A 19,228-nucleotide genomic window follows, 5' to 3' on the forward strand; every position below is an offset into this window, starting at 1 on the left:
TTGGGAAAGCTGAAGTGCAGAGAAATTAAATTGCCCAAAATTCATATGCTCACTTCAGAATTCAACCACTATGATATACCATCTTCCTATTAAGTAAATGGTTCTCTAAATGACCAGGTTTGTGTACTAAAGTGAACAGAAATATGGTTTGAATTATGATTTCCTCACTTACTAATTGAACCTCTGAAAAAATTACTTTACCACTGTAAGCTTTAATTTTCTCACCTCCAAATCAGAAAGAATAAACTTTCTTTGACATAGTTATTATGAGAAATAAACAATATAATAAACAGAAAATGATTACTATTGTACCTGGAACATAATAATTCTTTCATGAAAATTAATTCTGCTCTGTAAAATGCCTCTCATTAGCACTATGTGGGCAGGAACCATATCAGGCTCATCCTCATAATTACAATGATAAGGATAATACTAACTACTGTAGACCAAACCCTTGGCACATGGCAGGCACTGCTCTACTCTTTTACTTAGAATAACTCATTCAATCCTTTCAACTATCTTCTATATACATGAGATTAGTATTATCCTAACTTATACAGGTGAGGAAACAGGAGCAAGAAAATCATGTAACTCACTCAACATCATCCATAGATGGCAAGTGGTAGACCCTGAATTAAAATTTAAACCAGGCACACTGGCTCTAGAGTTTGTGCTTTTAACCACTGTTCACTCTTAGTGCTCTAGAGTTTCAATAAATATTTGTAGAGGAATTGTAATCCTGAAATTATACAATTATTATTTGTTGTGTTAATTTTTAGCTTTCTAATCCCTAAGAAATATGAAGCTGATATTAGACCACTAATATGTTTTTTCATTTGAATGTTGATTAATTTGTTTATTGGTCCTATAAAGATAACAAGTTTGAAAGGACAGAGAAAATTACAAACAACAAAAACAATAAATATGGGCTAGGAAAGAGATACAGTTAAGAAGCCATACCAAACATGAGAGCCCAAGCTGGGGTTCGAATTCTATTAGCCTCATGAGAATCTAATACTTCCCAAGTCTTAAATATTAGCTATAATCTTTTTAATTGCTATGATTGGAAGAAAAGATAACAATGGTATTTCTTTCTAGAATATTTATAAACATTTTAGCAGGTAAAATACAAAAAAAAAATAATTTGATTGTAGTTTTTCTTTCTGTCTGTATTGTCTCAAGAATACATAAAATATGTGATCCTAGTCACTTGGGAGGCTGAAATAGGTGGACCTCAAGTCCAAGACCAGCTTCAGTAAACTTAGTGAAACGCTGTCTCAAAATAAATAAATAAATAAATACCCTCACACCTCAGATAGAGCACTAATCTCTAGGGTATTTAAAAAACTCAAAAAGCTAGACACCAAAAAAACAAATAACTCAATCAATAAATGGGCCATGGACCTGAACAGACACTTCTCAGAAGATGACATACCATTAGTCAACAAAATAGGAAAAATATATTCATCATCTCTAGCAATTAGAGAAATGCAAATCAAAACCACTCTAAGATTTCATCTCACTTAGTCAGAATGGCAGCTATTATGAAAACAAACAACAATAAGTGTTGGTGGGGATGTGGGGAAAAAGGTACACTCATACACTGCTGGTGGAAATGCGGATTGGTGCAGCCAATATGGAAAGCAGTATGGATATTTCTTGGAAAATTGGGAATGGAACCCCATTTGACCCAGCTATCCCTCTCCTTGGACTATACCCAAAGGACTTAAAAACAGCATACTACAGGAACCACAGCCACACCAATGTTTATAGCAGCAAAATTCACAACAGCTAAACTGTGGAACCAACCTAGATGCCCTTCAGTAGATGACTGGATAAAAAAAACAAAATGTGGCATATATACACAATGGAATATTACTTAGCAATAAAAGAGAATAAAATCATGGCATTTGCAGGTAAATAGATGGAATTAGAGAAGATAATGCTAAATGAAGTTAGCCAATCCCCAAAAAACAAATGCCAAAAGTTTTCTCTGATATAAGGAGGCTGATTTGTGGTGGGATAGGGAGAGGGAGCATGGGAGAACTCTAGATAGGGCAGAGGGATGGAAGGGGCAGGGCCAGGGCATGGAGTTAGAAATGATGGTGGAATGTGATGGACATTATTATCCAAAATACATGTATGAAGACATGAATTGGTGTGAATATACTTTGTATACAATCAGAGATATAAAAAATTGTGCTCTATATGTGTAAAAAGAATTGTAATGCATTCTGCTGTCTTATATAAATTTTTTAAAAAGCAAAAACCAAATAAACAAACAGGCCTGGGGATGTAGCTCAGTGGTAGAGAACTCCAGGTTCAATCCCCAGTACTATCAAAAAATTACTTAAAATATTATCAATAAGTTAAAAAAATGTATGTGCATCTTAGAAAAAGAAAACCCTCTTGTATAAAAAATGTTTGAAAATTCCATCTAAGGTAGAAGCACTGCTTTAATAAAAAAAGATAATCCTCTTTGACAAAAAAAATCTACTTTTAATACTTCATCCAAGTTATCTTTTAGTCTTATGTCAATTTAGAATTTGTTCATATAACATAGTATAATAGGCCATTTGAAAACTGAGACACAAATACTACTAATCTTAGTTCTTATTTATTAAAACATAGTATTTGTGAAATAATTCCATGCAATGAATTTGCCACTGTATTTTCTCATGTTTACTGTGATGGAAATTGTGAACTTGACCAGGATGACACAGATTTGACTATGTATCCTTTAAGGTGGTCAGAATCCTTTTTAGACCTGTGAGGTGGCCTAATTGACCGGTCACATTACTCAGCATTAAAAAAGAACAAAATCATAGCATTTGCAGGTAAATGTATGGCATTGGAGAAAATAATGCTAAGTGAAGTCAGCCAATTCCAAAAAAATAAGTGCCAAATGTTTTATCTGATATAAGGGGGGTGACTCATAGTGGGGTAGGGAGAGAGAGCATAGGAGGATTAGATGAATTCTACATAGGAAAGAGGGGTGGGAGGGAAAGGGAGGGGGAAGGGGATTAGCAAGGATGGTGGAATGTGATGGTCATCATTATACAAACTACATGTATGAAGACTTGAATTGGGTGTCAACATATCTTGTATACAAAAAGAGATATGAAAAATTGTGGTATCTATGTGTATTAAGAATTGTAATGCAAAAAAGTACATGTATAATGGCATAAATTTTATACAGAGATACAAAAAAATTGTGCTCTATGTGTGTAATAAGGATTGTAATGCATTCCACTGTTGTGTATTTTTAAAAAATAATAAAATCAACTAAAAAATACTAACTTTTGAAACTAAAAGTCTTAATGCAAGTCATCTCAATCCAATGTCTGCTGTATTAATCACAATACAAATAGCTAAATATCAGGATATTCGAATGATATTTTGTGGAAAGGGAAGGATCTGAAGGCTGTCAAAGCTTGATGTACTTATAACCTGAAAGCTGACTCACATCAACTTTGACACTATTGTTCTACAGGAAATGCTCATCTTTGATCTTATCTTGAAATTTTGAAAGTAGTATCACTACTTTGCATTTGTTTGAGAGGTAATAAATGAGAAACAAGAATACAAGCTATTTTAAACTTAGAAAACATTCTCAAGTGAGAAATTCAGAAGGCAAGTAGAAACACTATAAACCACTATAACTATAACCACTTAGTATAATTCATAGCAAAAATAAGTAAATAAATGAACCAACAACAAACTTCCTCCAAATCTCTCATTTCCCAATTGTTTTGCATTGACATTGAGCAAATTAACTTATTTCTCTATGTCTTAATTTAATTAACTATAAATATAATATAAATTTTGAAGGCTTGTTATAAGGATTATGAAGAAGATGTAAAATTTCTGACATTTAGAGTGTATTTAATAAATGGTTTGGGGTTAAAATAAACCTTCAGTTTTGATATATATCATGAAACTAAACACCTAACACTGACTTTATAACCTGAATCCCTGTGTAATAAACTTATTAGTACATAGTCAAGCTAAAAGCTTGATTTTTTTTTGTAACAACTAGCTGAGTCTCAGCCAATCACAGCAGAAGAGCTTCAACCAATCACAGGCTCAGAACATGCCCAAATAGTGCAATCGCCAAACTGGAATCAAAAAAGCTGTGTCTATTCCTCATTTCCATTTTCTGTCCATAGATGCTGCCTGCCTATGAACTCAACCATGAACTCTTCTGCTGTCTAATTTGTAAATTATTCCTCGCTCAAGTAAATTCTATTAAAGTTACTTGTTGCAAGATTTTGTTTAACAATATATGGTATATGTATGTAGTGTGTTACATTTAAATTTTATTATACAATTTTAAAACAGCTATTGATAAGGATAAAATACAGAAGGTATAAATTAGCTAGTACCTCTGAGATGTTGACATGTATTTGAATGGGGTAAATAATTAAACAACCCATTATTTTAGCTTAAGTTTGTCAGATGAAATCAAATTAGAGTCTCAGCATAGAAGCAATTTTTAAGGTCCATCATCAAAATGATTTATTTAGATGCATTTTCAATAGTTTCTAATTTCAGAAGAGGCACACATTTCTCTTTTTGCGTTCCAAGCAAGTCAAGCAGAACCCTTTATGATTTGAGAAGCAATTTTCTCATTTGCATATTCTGGATGTTCCATTTAAATTTCTTGTCTTGCTTTTGTCTGTTTAAGCTTTTATTAATATTACAACAATTTGCATTTTTGTCCCCATAAAGAAGGATTTTTAAAGTGTATTTTTGTTGGTTCTGCTTTCCCTCAACACAATGGCATCTGAGCATGAGAAACTATTTTTTAAAGTTTTCTATTCACTTCAGCACTATAAGAAAATATTTTTAAAATTAACATAAAAATAAAAGCCTATGCATGTTTCTCCTGAATTTGAGCAAAGAAAAAAAAATGTATGCAAACATCAAGCTGGTGAATTTCATTTTTGGTCCCCATGTCAACACAAGATGGCCACAGCAAAACCAGATCATTTGTATCCCATCTCACAAGAGTATTTCCAAGGCACAAGATCCACTAAAATTGGAATTCCATTGATTGGTTTCAGTCACATGCTCATCCTTGAAACTGTTCTAGAGGGATGAAATTTGCTCATTGGTTTAGGCCTAGGTTACAACTCTATTTCTTAACTGAACCTTGGAGCCCATCAAGCTTCCTGGCCAAAGGGTATAAAAGTGTTGTAGCCTTAAATCCCAATTAGAAATGATTGCTAGAATGAAGAATACGAACCTCAAGATGGCCAACAATCAATGTTTTTATCAAATATTCACATTATTTTGAAAAATCAGTTCAAGTTTCTTTCCATGACTAGTTGGCCAGTTTCTGAGGGCTGGGTTATTATCACAGCCCCTGACATACAATAGGCATTTAAATAGTGTATTGGCAGGCTTTGTCCTTGAGTTCCTTCTTAACATAGCAGGCAAAGAGACCCTGTATGGATATATCAGATGATATCAATCCCTACATCTTTCTATCTCATGTCTAGCAAAACCTAAATTCCTTATAAAGTCCAAAGAGCTTTTCACATTATGGTCTCCCCATTCCCTTCCACTCTGTCTTCTTCTCCTGGTACTTCTTTATCTGGATCTCTGCTCCAGCTACCCTGGTCTCCTTGCTATTCTTCCAAACTGCCAGACCTTCTGCAGGTGGCCTTCTGTCTGAAGACCTCTCCCGTCAATCAGATCTGAGTTCACTCCTCTTCCCCCAGGTATTCCCTGGCTAGCCTATTTCAGTTGAATCCACCCTTGTATGAATGTCTGTCCTTTTTTATTTGTCTTTTCTCCATAGCATCATCTAAAATCCTTAGGGTAATTATTACTGTTCTGATCTCTAGAGTATAATGTTATTAAGGCAGAGGTTCTGGATATTTTTCTTCATGACTGAATTCCCAATTCTGTAGTGCTCAATAAATATCCATTGAAATAAAGAATATGCTTCTCTTATTCATCCTCCAATAACAGGTGCACTCCAACTCTGCATTTCAATAACTTTCTCCATCATTCTTGCTCCTTAACGTGGGTTAACTTCACTCACTCTCAATTCCCTGATTTCTGGCACAGAGAATATGCTCAATAGATAAGCAAGTAAAGGTGTATAATTTCTTGAGTGTACATTAGCAGTGAATGCTCCGAAAGATTTCAGGAAATATTACATCATATTTTGAAATTGAATTTTTGTTATGCCAATCTTGGAGCCCTTGGATCATCCCACACATGAGAAGTTATGTACATGCCCAAATGAACTTGTTCTAAATCTAACCACATCCTCGAATTTTCTTCAGCCATTTGTCTTTCAAGGCCCTTTCCCTAACACACACACACACACACACACACACACACACACACACACACACATCCAGACTTATTTTATCATCAAGTAGAGCATATTACAGCAATAGATTTATTAGCATGAACATGCTGGCAGGGAATGGAAAACTTCTGTTACTTTCACAAAGCTTTCTATAGAGTAGAATAAGAGGCACAGGCCTGCACAGACCCAGCAGGAGTGGGAGGGAGGAGGTGATGTGGCTGCTCAGGATTCTGGGGCTTCCTCTGGCCCCAGCACACTAGGGTGGACCTACCAGCATGACTCAATTTGAAGCCTCCTCAGAAGATTTGGCCAACTTTACTTCCTGCTCCAGTCAGACTTGGCTCAACAACTGAACAGGCCAAAGCCTGCTAAAGAGCCCATTAGCAGATTCAACAATACAGAGATAGGGAAGAGAGGAAATAAGGCAAGAACTGAACCCTTCTGTTAAAACAACATCAATTCCCCTTAATGTCATCCTTTATAAACAAAGCTCCCATGGAAGACTTGTGAAAGGTTTAAAATTCTCATGAGGTTTTTCTGACCTGAACACAATTTTATACCCACTGACAGGGCCATAATAATGTCAAAGTTCTGGTAATTATGAACCTAAATATGTTAGAGCATCAAAATTTAAAAAAAAATTAAAAGAGGGCCCCAAATAATCTGATATAATTGCTCGAGTCTATTGAGAATATAAATGAGTGGTTTGGATATGTTTGTTTGGAAGTTTGACTTAATTTTTAGAGGAGAATATACCTTTATAATTGCCCCATGAGTTGGAATAAAGGCCAGATACATATGGAAACACTCTAAGAAACTCATTAGCCTCCACTTCTGGATTTTAAACCTTCTAGTAAATATTGACTTAAAATTTTTGAGTCCTATCAGGCATCAAGCATAATGGCACTTTCTAAGTTTCTTGGACACTAATAATTATACCACTAATATTATGTGCTTACTGTGCTCCAAACAAGACATTCTATGCTGTTGTAGAGAACTTGCTTTATCTTCATGACAAGCTCTGTGATTTAGGTAACACCATCTATTTATACAGCTAAGAAAATGGAGCACAGGGAATGTAAGTAGTTGTTTTCAGTCACACAGCTAGCAACCTGCAGAACAGGATTTAAATCCACATCCTGTGGCTTCTGAATACACACTAACCATCATACTTTACTTCTTTTCAGTGGATACCAATCATTCTTAGCAATCACTGAGTCCTTTTAGCCTGCAGACTAATGATCCTTGAGTTGGAAATAGAGGCTCTTAGATAAACATTCACAGTACATGCTCTATTCTCTAAAAGGAGATCCAAATGACATGTTTCTGCCAGCTGGAAGTGTGTTGGACCATCTATGTTTCCTTCCCAAATTGCCATTCTTGGGCTTGGCTCTTTCTGATTAGAGGCCACATTTATTCTATCTGGCTCTTGGATCCTCCTGTCATATCAGAAAAGTGGCATTGCTTGGCACTTCTGATGTTTCAGACTAGATTTAGGACTTGTTCTTCTTGGTATCATCCAGGATTGGCCCTGATTTGTATTTTACTGTGCTCTGCAGCTGGAGTACAACAGTCTGGAGGCCTAGAATGGATATGAATATTAACAATTCTATTATCAAGTGCTCCATATGCTTGTGTCTTGAAGCCCATTTGGTCATAGCCTGTTTTCCCCTCGTGGGCTCTGACCAAGATTGCTTATCTTAAGAAACATTACAAATGAATACTTCAGAACATTTTCTCAAAATGATTGAATGCATCCTTAGGGACTTTTCAGATTTTTCCAAAAAGTTATAATTGTGAACCAGACTTTGCAACACACAGCATGACAAATGTTATCCTCTGGCCTTTTAATTTTGTTGAATTGTAGGATAGAGACATATTCAGATGCTACTTCTGTACATTCATCCTAAGCCAACCCGTGGATTGCTGGAGGAGATAGAGTAGCTACTTCTGTCAGCTTTTTTTTATGTCTAAGCTGTGATTTCATGAGCAACAGTACACTGAATTACTAAATAGAAAGAGTCTCTCTCTCTAGAATTAGCTAAAAACTTAAAAGACGATTAAGAACTTTTAGAGTAAATTTAGTAATATTTGCTAAATATAAATTAGGTATTATGTAGTGGAATAGACTACACAGATATAGGAACAAATAGTAAAAACAATGGTTAATAATTTCCATCTCTTTCTATGCTAAGATTGATACACTAAAAATTTATTTCATCTAATTGTCAGTACAATATATATATATATATATATATATGAGATAATCCTATTATCTCCAGCAAAGTAACTTGTTCAAAGTCATATGGGTAATATTTGGAAAAGCTGGATTCTTTTTTCTTTTTTAATATTTTTTTAGTTGTAGTTGGACACAATATCTTTATTTTATTTATTGTTATGTGGTGCTGAGAATTGAACCCAGTGCCTCGCCCGTGCTAGGCGAGTGCTCTACCACTGAGCCACAACCCCAGCTCCCCCCAAAAGCTGGATTCTAATTCTGACTTTAATGTGCATCCAGAGACCTCAGCTTGAACCATTTTCAGCCAGTATATTTATAGAATAAATTGATGTGATATGTAAATAAATTATTTTAATATTGTTTGTACTTACGCCTGATCTGTGGGTTTCAAAGGCTCCTCTTTGGTAGATACTCTCCTATTCCATCAGTGTGGCTGGGGTCCAATGTTCAGCAGATAGTGTGGTACCTCACAGTGAGCAACACTGGCTTTCCTCCCTGGTTGCATAATGCAGGAGAACTGACAGAATATCCTGCCCAAGACCATATGACCTTGAGCTTTGTATGATAACTTCTGGTGATTAAAGCTACAAAGCAAGAGGAAAAATGGCTATTTACTCCTGGGAAAACTGAAGTGTGGGGTCACAAGCTATTTCCCCTCTATGATTGTTTCACCATTACAGGTTCACAATGGAGCGTCATCTTGATGCTTTAAAATGTTTTCCCTAGAGACAGGTGAAGACTGACTACCAGAAAATACTGTCCTTAGTGGGTACTGCTTTTATTCCTTTTCAGTTCTTGGAGCTATTGGCTAATGAGTAAAATCCTGCAAAATAGTCAAAAATAAAGAATTGTGTAGGTCTAAACTATGAAGTCTAGACTTCATAGTTTAGACCTACACAAATATAAAGTCTAAACTACGAAGTTTAGACTTTTATATTTTATCTTATTCCAACCCACATGCTCCAAGTCCTGGCATGGTTTCTTCCCAAGGTCTGGGTGTCACACATGTACTAACTTTTCACAGTCTATCCTGGACCAAACGTGAATCAGACTCCCTCCTCTTAGTTCTCTTTTTGACTAGGCTTGGGCTTGCACTGTGATCATAGACTGTTTAGTCTGGTTTTAACAAGAATCCTGCTGTATCCATTTATGGGATATCCCCACCCTTAATATCTTATTACCCTGCCTGCCTCCAGCAAGCAACTTGTCAAGTAGATCAGTAGGAATTCAATCCCCATAGCTTTATTCCTCCTAATTTTCTGAGTACTCACTCCCACCTTGCTCCTTGGCTATTAATCTCCTTGTCCTCATCATATACAGAATTGAGCCTGATTTCACTATGCTACTATGAAACTTCCATTACAGTACTCCATCTTGAGTGAAGACTTCTTTACCATCTTTAATAAGCATCATGAAAATTTTTCCTTTAACACTTTTTAATGTCCTTCTGTTTTTTGAAAGTATCTTTTGAAATCAGCTACTCTTATAAACTTTGATTAATCATAACAGATGTGCCATTATTTCTGCAGAAATTTTAAACTTTATATCATTAGTTTTTCTAATTTTCATGAAAACCAAAATTGTTAGAGTCTGTAAACAAGTCAGGATGGCTCCTGGCATTTTTGCCAGAGAAATGTTAGAGTCTGTAAACAAGTCTGGATGGTGCCTGGCAAAATGCCAGAGGGAGTGGTTTGTGAAGTAACACCAGCGAGCCATTAAGTGTGGAGATTTCTTATCGGTTGACTGATGTATCCAGTTTATGCTAATTAAGATAAGCTGTGTAGAATGTATAAATACCGCTCCTGTCCTACAATAAAGGCTCCCACTCCTGCTGTATCAACATACACAAGTTGCTCGTCACCCCCCGGTTATTTTGCTGCAGCCGGACTGCGGCACAAAATCAATGATATTTTTAAAATTTTTGATTTATACTTAGTAAAGTTGCCTAGAAATTTTTATAAATATCTGTCCTGAACCTGTCATGTTATCTGAGTGAAGTATAGAGATGAACTCCAGGTAATGTTCAGTTGTTTTTGATAATGAAGAAATACTCAACAGTATAGAAAAAAAAATAAGTCTACTTAAGTAGAGTCAAAGTTAACAAATGAAGCAGCTTTAAATTCAAAAAGAAACAAGAAATAAATGATGATCACGAACTATTAGGGCTCTGATCAAATTGTAAGCTTATTCCATTTTCCTAAACAAAACATGCCAATGAAGGAAATTAGTTTTAAAATCTTTCCAATTAAAACACTTCGTGGATTAAAGGTGCTGTTTTGCTAGGTGTGGTAGCACATGCCTATAATCCCAGCAACTGGGGAGGCTGAGACAGGAGGATCCCTTGCAAAATAACAAGGCCCTAAGCAACTTAGTAAGACCCCATCTCAAAATTTAAAAAATAAATAAATAAGGGCTGAGTGTAGCTCAGTGGTAAAGTGATTGAACCCCTGGGTTCAGTCCTGATATGTTCCCACCTCCACCCCCTGCCCCTCAAAAACAGATGTTGTTTTGAAAAGCTGCATTTTTTCTAACTTCCTGAAAATGTGCTTTGATAGATTACAACCAGAAGAACTAAATACAGAAGATGGATCCAAACAGATGAATTGCTAACATTCCAACCTGCTGTCTTAATTTGGTAATTCAAACCCCCTCATGCAAGTATCCTAAACCACATTTAAATTATTAATTATGGTTAATAAGATAATGCAATAAGCAGGATGTGTTAGTTGTCATTCTAAAAGGCTTGCATAACTCAATGAGGATTTCTGGAAGTTAGCTTTTTAGACTTCAGGATCCCTTCTGTTTCTTCCTCCTCCTCCTTCAAGAATTTCAAGGGTAGGAACAAACTCATGCTATTTAAACTCTATCTGAAGTCTACTTTTGACGTTGGCATAAGTTATATCGGATATTATTTTTCATTGTAGGGAACGGTGGCAGATTTTCTCCAGGGAAGCAGACAATGAGGCAGAAAATTCCAAAAGGTTTTGGTTTGCAAGTTTCTATGATTTAAATCTCTAGATTTATGAAAGATATAAAGCATCAAGTTTAAAATAAGCACTCTTTTAAATATAACTCAATTTTATCAAATGTTGGCATTTTTGTCATATTTTTTAAAAGCCTTTTTTGTTATTGTTGTTGATGTTTTGTACCAAGGATTGGACTCAGGGGCAGTTTACCATTGAGCCACATCCCCTGCCCTATTTTGTATTTTATTTAGAGACAGCGTCTCACTGAGTTGCTTAGCACCTCACTGTTGCTGAGGCTAGCTTTGAAATTGCAATCCTCCTACCTCAGCCTCTGGAGCCACTAAGATTGCAGGTGTGCTTTCCATATTGGCTGCACCAATTTGCAGTTCCACCAGCAATGTACGAGTGTGCCTTTTATCCCACATCCTTGCCAACACTTATTGTGTTTATATTCTTAATAGCTGCCATTCTATTGGAATGAGATGAAATCTTACAATAGTTTTGATTTGCATTTCTCTAATTGCTAGCGATGATGAATATTTTTTCACGTATTTGTTGATTGATTGTATATCATCTTCAGAGAAGTGTCTTTTCAGTTTCTTGGCCAATTTATTGATTGGGTTATTTGGGTTTTTTTTTTTTTGTTGTTGGTGTTAAAATTTTTGAGTTCTTTGTATATCCTAGAGATTAGTGCTCTATCTGATGTGTGCGTGGTAAAAATTTGCTCCCAAAATGTAGTCTATCACCTCATTGATAGTTTCTTTTGCTGAGAAGAAGCTTTTTGTTTGAATCCATCCTATTTATTGATTTCCTGATTTTAATTCTTGTGCTATAGGAGTCTTATTAAGGAAAGCAGTATAGAGATTCTTTGGAAAACTGAGAATGGAACCACCATTTGACCCAGCTATCCCACTCCTCGATCTATACCCAAAGGACTTAAAAACTGCATAACACAGGGACACAGCCACATCAATGTTTATAGCAGCACAATTCACAATAGCTAAACTGTGGAACCAACCTAGATGCCCTGCAGTTGATGAATGGATAATGAAAATGTGGTATATATACATGATGGAATATTACTTAGCAATAAAAGAGAATAAAATCATGGCATTTGCAGGTAAAAGGATGGAGTTGAAGAAGATAATGCTAAGAGAAGTTTGCCAATCCCAAAAAAACAAATGCCGAATATTTTCTCTGATATAAGGAGGCTGATTCATAGTGGGGTTGGGGGCAGAGCATGGGTGGATTAGATGAACTCTAGATAGAGCAAAGAGGAGAGAGGGGAAGGAAGGGGGTTTGGGGGTAGGAAAGACAGTGGATTGAGATGGACATCATTACCCTAAGTACATGTATGAAGACATGAATGTTGTGATTCTGTGTACAACCAGAGATATGAAAAATTGTGCTCTATATATGTAATATAAGTTGTAATGCATTGTGGTGTCATATATAACAAACTAGAATTAAAAAAAAAATAAGATTACCACCAGCACTGCAGTTGGCTAAAGTCTCTTTTAAGAGAAGTCTTTCAAATTGTGGAAACCCATAGTCTACCCCTTCTTCAATTCAGATGTAACCACTATCTTAAATTTGTATTTATTACACTACAAATAATTTCATACTTCATCATAATTAATAATATATCTATATATGAAAATATATATTTGAAATAGAATACATTTTCATCATCTGTTAGCAGTATGTTTTATGTTTTTAAAAATTTATATAATCATTGTACATTTAAAAATAATTATATGCTATATTTGTGATCCTAGTTAGTATTTTTAAGTTATATATTATTTTATATCCATTTTCTCCACTGATGGGGGTTTAAGTTGTTTCCAACTTTTTTTCCTATGATAAATAGTTAGGTTTTGGTGCTCTCAAATGGAACATAAACAATTTTACACAACATCAACATCAAACAAGGCCATCTGTGACTATAATAGATCAGGACAAAAAGCAGGAGTTCTGCGTAATCCTGTTTGGATATAGACAAAAACATGAACATTGTTTAAACAACAAAAATGACTAAACGCACCTCTTTCCTGGCTAATAAGAGTGCTGCTGCTTTTTTAGCAATTATAGCCTTAGATGTGCCCTAGACTTCTCTCCTTTTAGGTAAGATTTAATAAAATACTCAATTATACAATTACCCCACTTCTCAACAGTATTCATTTCGGAGCAAAATCAAACTTCCTAAGCCTCTCCCCATATCGCCAGGCACAGTCCACAGCAGAGATGACTCACGGTGAACGTCCTTCCCCAGCACAGCAAACAAGCAACCCAAATGGTTATAGGAGCCCTCCTAGTGGCCCTTGGCTGTAGAGCCCCAATTTCAGTGAGTCTGAAGATCTTTTTACTTATATATCAGCGAAAATGACCATCAGGGGTGCAAGCTGACTTTGACTCTGAGATGATCAGAGGGGGCTTCAACTCTGTTTCCTCTTCTTGCATTTACTTTCCTGAACTGCCTATTCATGCCCTTTTCCCATTTCTCTATTGCTTTTTTTTTATTTTGTTATATATTTATAAGGGCTCTTTATATTTTCAGGATACATCCCCTTTCTGGGTGCTGTAAATATTATTCAAATCTATAGATTTTACTGAAAATTGGTTTTTATACACTCATTTTTATTGCTTTTGCAATGGTTTGTGATTCTTGTACCTTAAGGAATTCTTCCCTATTTAAAGGGAATAGATATATATTTAAAAGTCATAAATATATCCTTTTCTATTTTCCTATTTGTTTTTGAAAAATATTAATTGTATATGTTCTATTTATGGGAGGATAATGTGATGTTTACATGTACGCTTCCTTCTTCTATCCTATTTGTAATTTTGAAGTTTTTTTGCTTTTTTTATATTTTGTCCACTAACATCCCAGAATTTATTTTGTCTATGGTGGCAGTACAAATTAAATTTTTTCCAGTCTGGATAGTGATAAACCTTCCTGGACAGTCTTTCTTTCCCTAATCATTTATGAAGTTATTTCTGACAAATAGTAAGTTTCCAAAGAAATGTATGAGTCTGGTTCTTGATTCCATTATCCCATTATTTTTATCATTCCTCACACTAACATTCATTTTTTTTTAAATTTAATTATTGTGCCCTATTCTTCTCCTTCGAGACGCTTACTGTTTGTGTTTAAATGAGCTTTTGTTTAATGTCTAATTTCTCATTAAACTAAGCTCTGTGTGGAAAGCTCAGTGTTCTGCATAGGGCCTAACACACAGAGCACTCAATACAGAGATTCAGTACATATCTGTTAAATGACAGGATGAATGAGTAGAAGAATAAATTAACATTTATTAGAATATGGAATAATGCTAAGTCTAATGACCTGAACTTTAGCTGCATGTGGCCTCCCGGCATACGCAGTCACAACTCTTCTGATTTGAACATGCTACTGGGATTCCACGGGTCTTCTCTATTTACATCTCCCTGTTTGGGTTGTTCCTTAGAAGGAAGAGCAGAAAGTTTGTTTTTATTGCTTCACTTTGATCTCATCACACCTGTATAAATACTTAAAAATTTTCACATAAATGTACATTTTTCTTGTTGTTTGTATTGCCAACTTTTCGATATATTCTCTAATATTTACATCAACTTTTTCTTTTCATAATAATAATTATAAGAGCAAATACTTAAGTACTGAATACCATGCACAAGACTCTGATCTGTAAGTCCTTTCAATATATTAGCTCATCTCATCCTCACCCTTCAGGGGAGTGCGTCCTTATTATAGAGGAGGAAGCTATCACACGGAGTTTAAGCAGATCTCTAAAATCACATGGAGACAACTTCAAGTCTATTTATAGCTTATTTTACATAGACATTCTGATTTGAAATGCATTTCAGATAATATAGTTTATATAAAGGTAAGGAGGATATCCAGGGTGGTGTCTTGCTTCATTGGAAACTACAGGGCTGGCCTCCCCAAGTGTGCTGAGTTGTGGCTTGAAATCCTTAGGGAAGAAAGATCCTCCCTCTTTCGGGATCCATATACTGTAATAGAAAGTAGCACACATACACATGCACACATACCGATTCTGTTTTCTCCTCTGAATTATCTGTTTCCTCCAGAGTTACTGTTGAGTGCTCAGCTGGCTAGCTTCCCTTTGCATCATACAGACCGTAAACTGGAAAGTCAACTTAGGAGAGGAACCTTGTCTCCCCTACTGTAACTTTTAAACTCTTTTAGAAGAAAACTCTTATTCACCGTGATGTCAATGTCTTTGTAGAGAGTCGGGTTTGGAATTAGTAGATTTGGGTTGTATCCAATTATTTTCTGTTTCCAAATATACGGCCACTTGAAGGAAAGTATGGGAAATTCATTTTTTAAAATGTTTTTTTAGTTGTAGGTGGACACAATAACCTTTATTTTATTTTCATGTGGTGCTGAGGATGGAACCCAGTGCCCCATGTGTGCTAGGTAAGCACCCTATCACTGAGCCACAACCCCAACCCCGGGTTTAATAAGTATTTTTACTGATTATAAAAGTAGCTCATATTCATTAAAGGAAAATGTGGAACACATCCTAGCATAATGAATAAAATAAAAATAAACATATCTCCTAATTCATTAGAATGGGGAACTTCTTGAATCTGATTGACCTCAAAGTATTTAATAATAAAACCAAGAAATGTGTCAAACATTTTCCTCCTCTGATCTCACTGATTATCACTTAATAAGTTGCTTTCCCAGGATCACTCAGAGAACTACCTAATGAAGACTTTATAAATACTTTTCCTTTTCCAGGGCATAATTTGGCTCCAGAAGATCTGTCACTCTTGTAATTTTTAAAACATATTCATATATTTTTTTTCTTTTCTTTCTTCTCCTTCTCCTTCTCCTTCTCCTTCTTGTAGAAATAGGGATTCTTTCAGTCATTATGTATCAACTTTAAAAGTCAGCAATTCCAAACCTGGTTTGTCTGTATTTTTCCTCTTTTTGTTTGTGCAAGTAAGATTTGAAAAATGCATGTGGGTTTTGAAACTCCTGCTGTGCCAGCCACAATTTCCCATAAAAGGGGGAACATTTATTTGTGTATATGAAGTCCTGGACAGCAGTACTTGGTTAGACGTGAGACAGACGTATGTATGCACAGCTGCTTGTGTTTAAGGACAGAATACAGACATAAATAAGGTTAGATATTCTTGGTTTGGTGCTAGAATATTTTCATATACTATATTCAAAGGAATATCTGTCATAACTGAAAACAAGGAGAAATTTATCAGAAACAGAGCACAGAGCCCTTCCCCTGAGCCAGGATAAACAAAACCAATATGGGCCTATCAAACTATGGTCTTGTAAAATAAACTTCATTGTACAAAAGGAAACCATCTTATTTATTCTTAAAGATATTGTCAGATATTTTCCTAAGGTCATATAGTATGTCTTCGATTAAATTAAAGGGCATAAGTAGATCTTTCTGGCTTGTCCATCATGATCAGAATTGCAATCATATTAAAAGCCAATAACACTAGAGAAGAATGTTTTGTGAAGAACACTATTGCTGTCTCCACTATTCAACTCCCTTCCTGAACTGAGAGAAACAAGCAATCTTTTTTCTTTTCTCTGAAAAAAAGTTTATATTCCAATAATGCTGCTATTTCTCCAGTACATTTCAATGGCAAAATGATTCCCAAAAAGATGTTTTTCCCTACCAAATACCAAAATCACAGAAAAAAAAATATTACAAATCTGACAACCAAGCTCACAGAGATTTCTAGAGAGAGCCTTGGCATTTGTTGCATGATCCAGAACTTTGAGAAGTATCTCAGGAAAAAGACTTACAGGAACGTTGCTAATTGCTTTATTTATTTTTATTCTATTTAAGCCTATTCCGATTAAGAAGTCATTCACATTATGCACAATCTGGAAAAAAATTTTAATCAGAATTTATTCAAATAAAAAAATGTGTAATATTTTTATGTTATGTTTAATATTTATTTTCACACTTTATTTGCCAGTATTTTCACATAGCCTCTCTCTTCCCCTCTCTTCAGGTCTTTCCTTGAAGAGCATTCCTTTAAAAGTTCAGAACAGACCTTCAAAGTAACTATCCACTTTGTTAGAAGGTACTCTTGTTTTGATGAAAACCCTAAGACAACTCCTTTAAAGGATTTGTTTAAAAGAACCTAAGACATAGTGATATCCATAAGACTGAAATGCTATACTTTATTTACCTAAGTTTGGACTTTGAAGAAGTGTTTTGTTTTGTTTTGTTGTCAACCCAATAAATCATATTGAGAATCACGGGTGACTTACAATGTTCAAGATCCAAAGAAGACAACTAAGAAAAGTCTGTTCTTTTAACCTTGACTCTGATAACTTAGTCATTATTAAAATCATATAATGAAAACAGAGGATTACAAAATAGAACTCCCTGGAAATAAAATATTCCATCCTATGTCTAAAAGTAGAAATAACTGGCTAATGTTTTATAGGTTTCAAGAATTATAAAATCTCTTTAATACCTATATGCAACATTTCTTTAATATGATTTTCAGAATTACATATTTGGACCATTATACATGAGGATAAATCTAAAAGTAAAATAATGGAAAGCAATGAAAAGTACTCTTCATGTATTTTACATTTAGTTCTGTAACCCTTTCTTTCAACATTATATATCTGAGATTCATAGAGGCTGATTTTTGAATTATCTAATTGGTTGTATCAGAAGTATTGAAATATGTGAGAACCTGAAATGTGTTTATGCATTCTAAAAAGCATACATAAATTATAAATAACCAAACATTCCCCCAAATATTTTATAAAACTACAAAAGCTTTTCAAAAGTATGTCACATTGCAAAACTGCAAAATTATAAACTCCATGTTTGCCTATTTTTCCAGTAATGTGATTACTTTGCAAGAAATATCCTAAAGAATGAATAGTTTGACAGAGAATACTGCATGACATATGCATTCTTTATGTGATAAGATATGTGGATTCTGAACAACTGCTACTATTCATCAGAACAATTTAGAAAGAAGAATTCAACAAAATCATTGCTTTAAGCAGGAAAAGAAGAGGCTTAAAATATGCATACTCATTGATACTGTTAATATGAATGAATTTTGAAATGAAAAATATTGACAATACTATTTTTAATCATTGAAATGCTGCCTGACACTCAAAAATATGACAAACTTATCTCAATATCACACTTTTTAAAAATAAAGAACAAAGTACTTAAAATGTCCTAAATCATTGCAAAATTTACAACCACAAGAGGGAGCTTTGAGTGAAAAAAGTCCAAAGACTCACATGCCTTGTTCCTAAATTATAAACAACATGGTAAAAACCCAAACAAAAGAAGAAAATGGATAGACAGAAATTGAAGTGTTGAATTAGCTGCTGTATATGTCCCATTAATGTGCTAAGTCAAAAAAATTATACGTTGTCAATTTCAACCCAATGTATTTTTTAACCAGGTTTCTAGCTCTTTTTGACAAGATATTATTAACAATGTCAATAACAATAAAAACTACATTCTACTGAGCTTTTAATATATCCCAGGCACTACATGTAAAAAGACTGCATTCAGGAATGAGAATAGTATGATTTTCCTGACAACCCAATGAGGCAGGTTTGTGTGGGCATTTGCTTCTTGTTTGATTTTTATTGTTACTCTTGCTCCATCTCATGGTTTGGGAAACAGAAGTGTAAAGAAATGAAGA

At 34.7% G+C, this 19,228-nt stretch overlaps 1 long non-coding RNA gene across 2 annotated transcripts in view; it reads right to left on the bottom strand.

Annotated features, from left to right (window-relative positions):
* The window catches only part of LOC125616643, a 49,859-nt gene that overhangs the window by 8,270 nt on the left and 22,361 nt on the right, over positions 1-19,228 (bottom strand). For both annotated transcript variants that reach the window (XR_007347371.1, XR_007347370.1), the window contains exon 2: positions 8,939-9,151. This is a non-coding gene — a long non-coding RNA (uncharacterized LOC125616643). The remainder of the gene's footprint in view (positions 1-8,938; positions 9,152-19,228) is intronic.

This window comes from Marmota marmota, unplaced genomic scaffold (genome assembly GCF_001458135.2).
Source record: "Marmota marmota marmota unplaced genomic scaffold, marMar, whole genome shotgun sequence".
Lineage (NCBI taxonomy): Eukaryota > Metazoa > Chordata > Mammalia > Rodentia > Sciuridae > Marmota > Marmota marmota.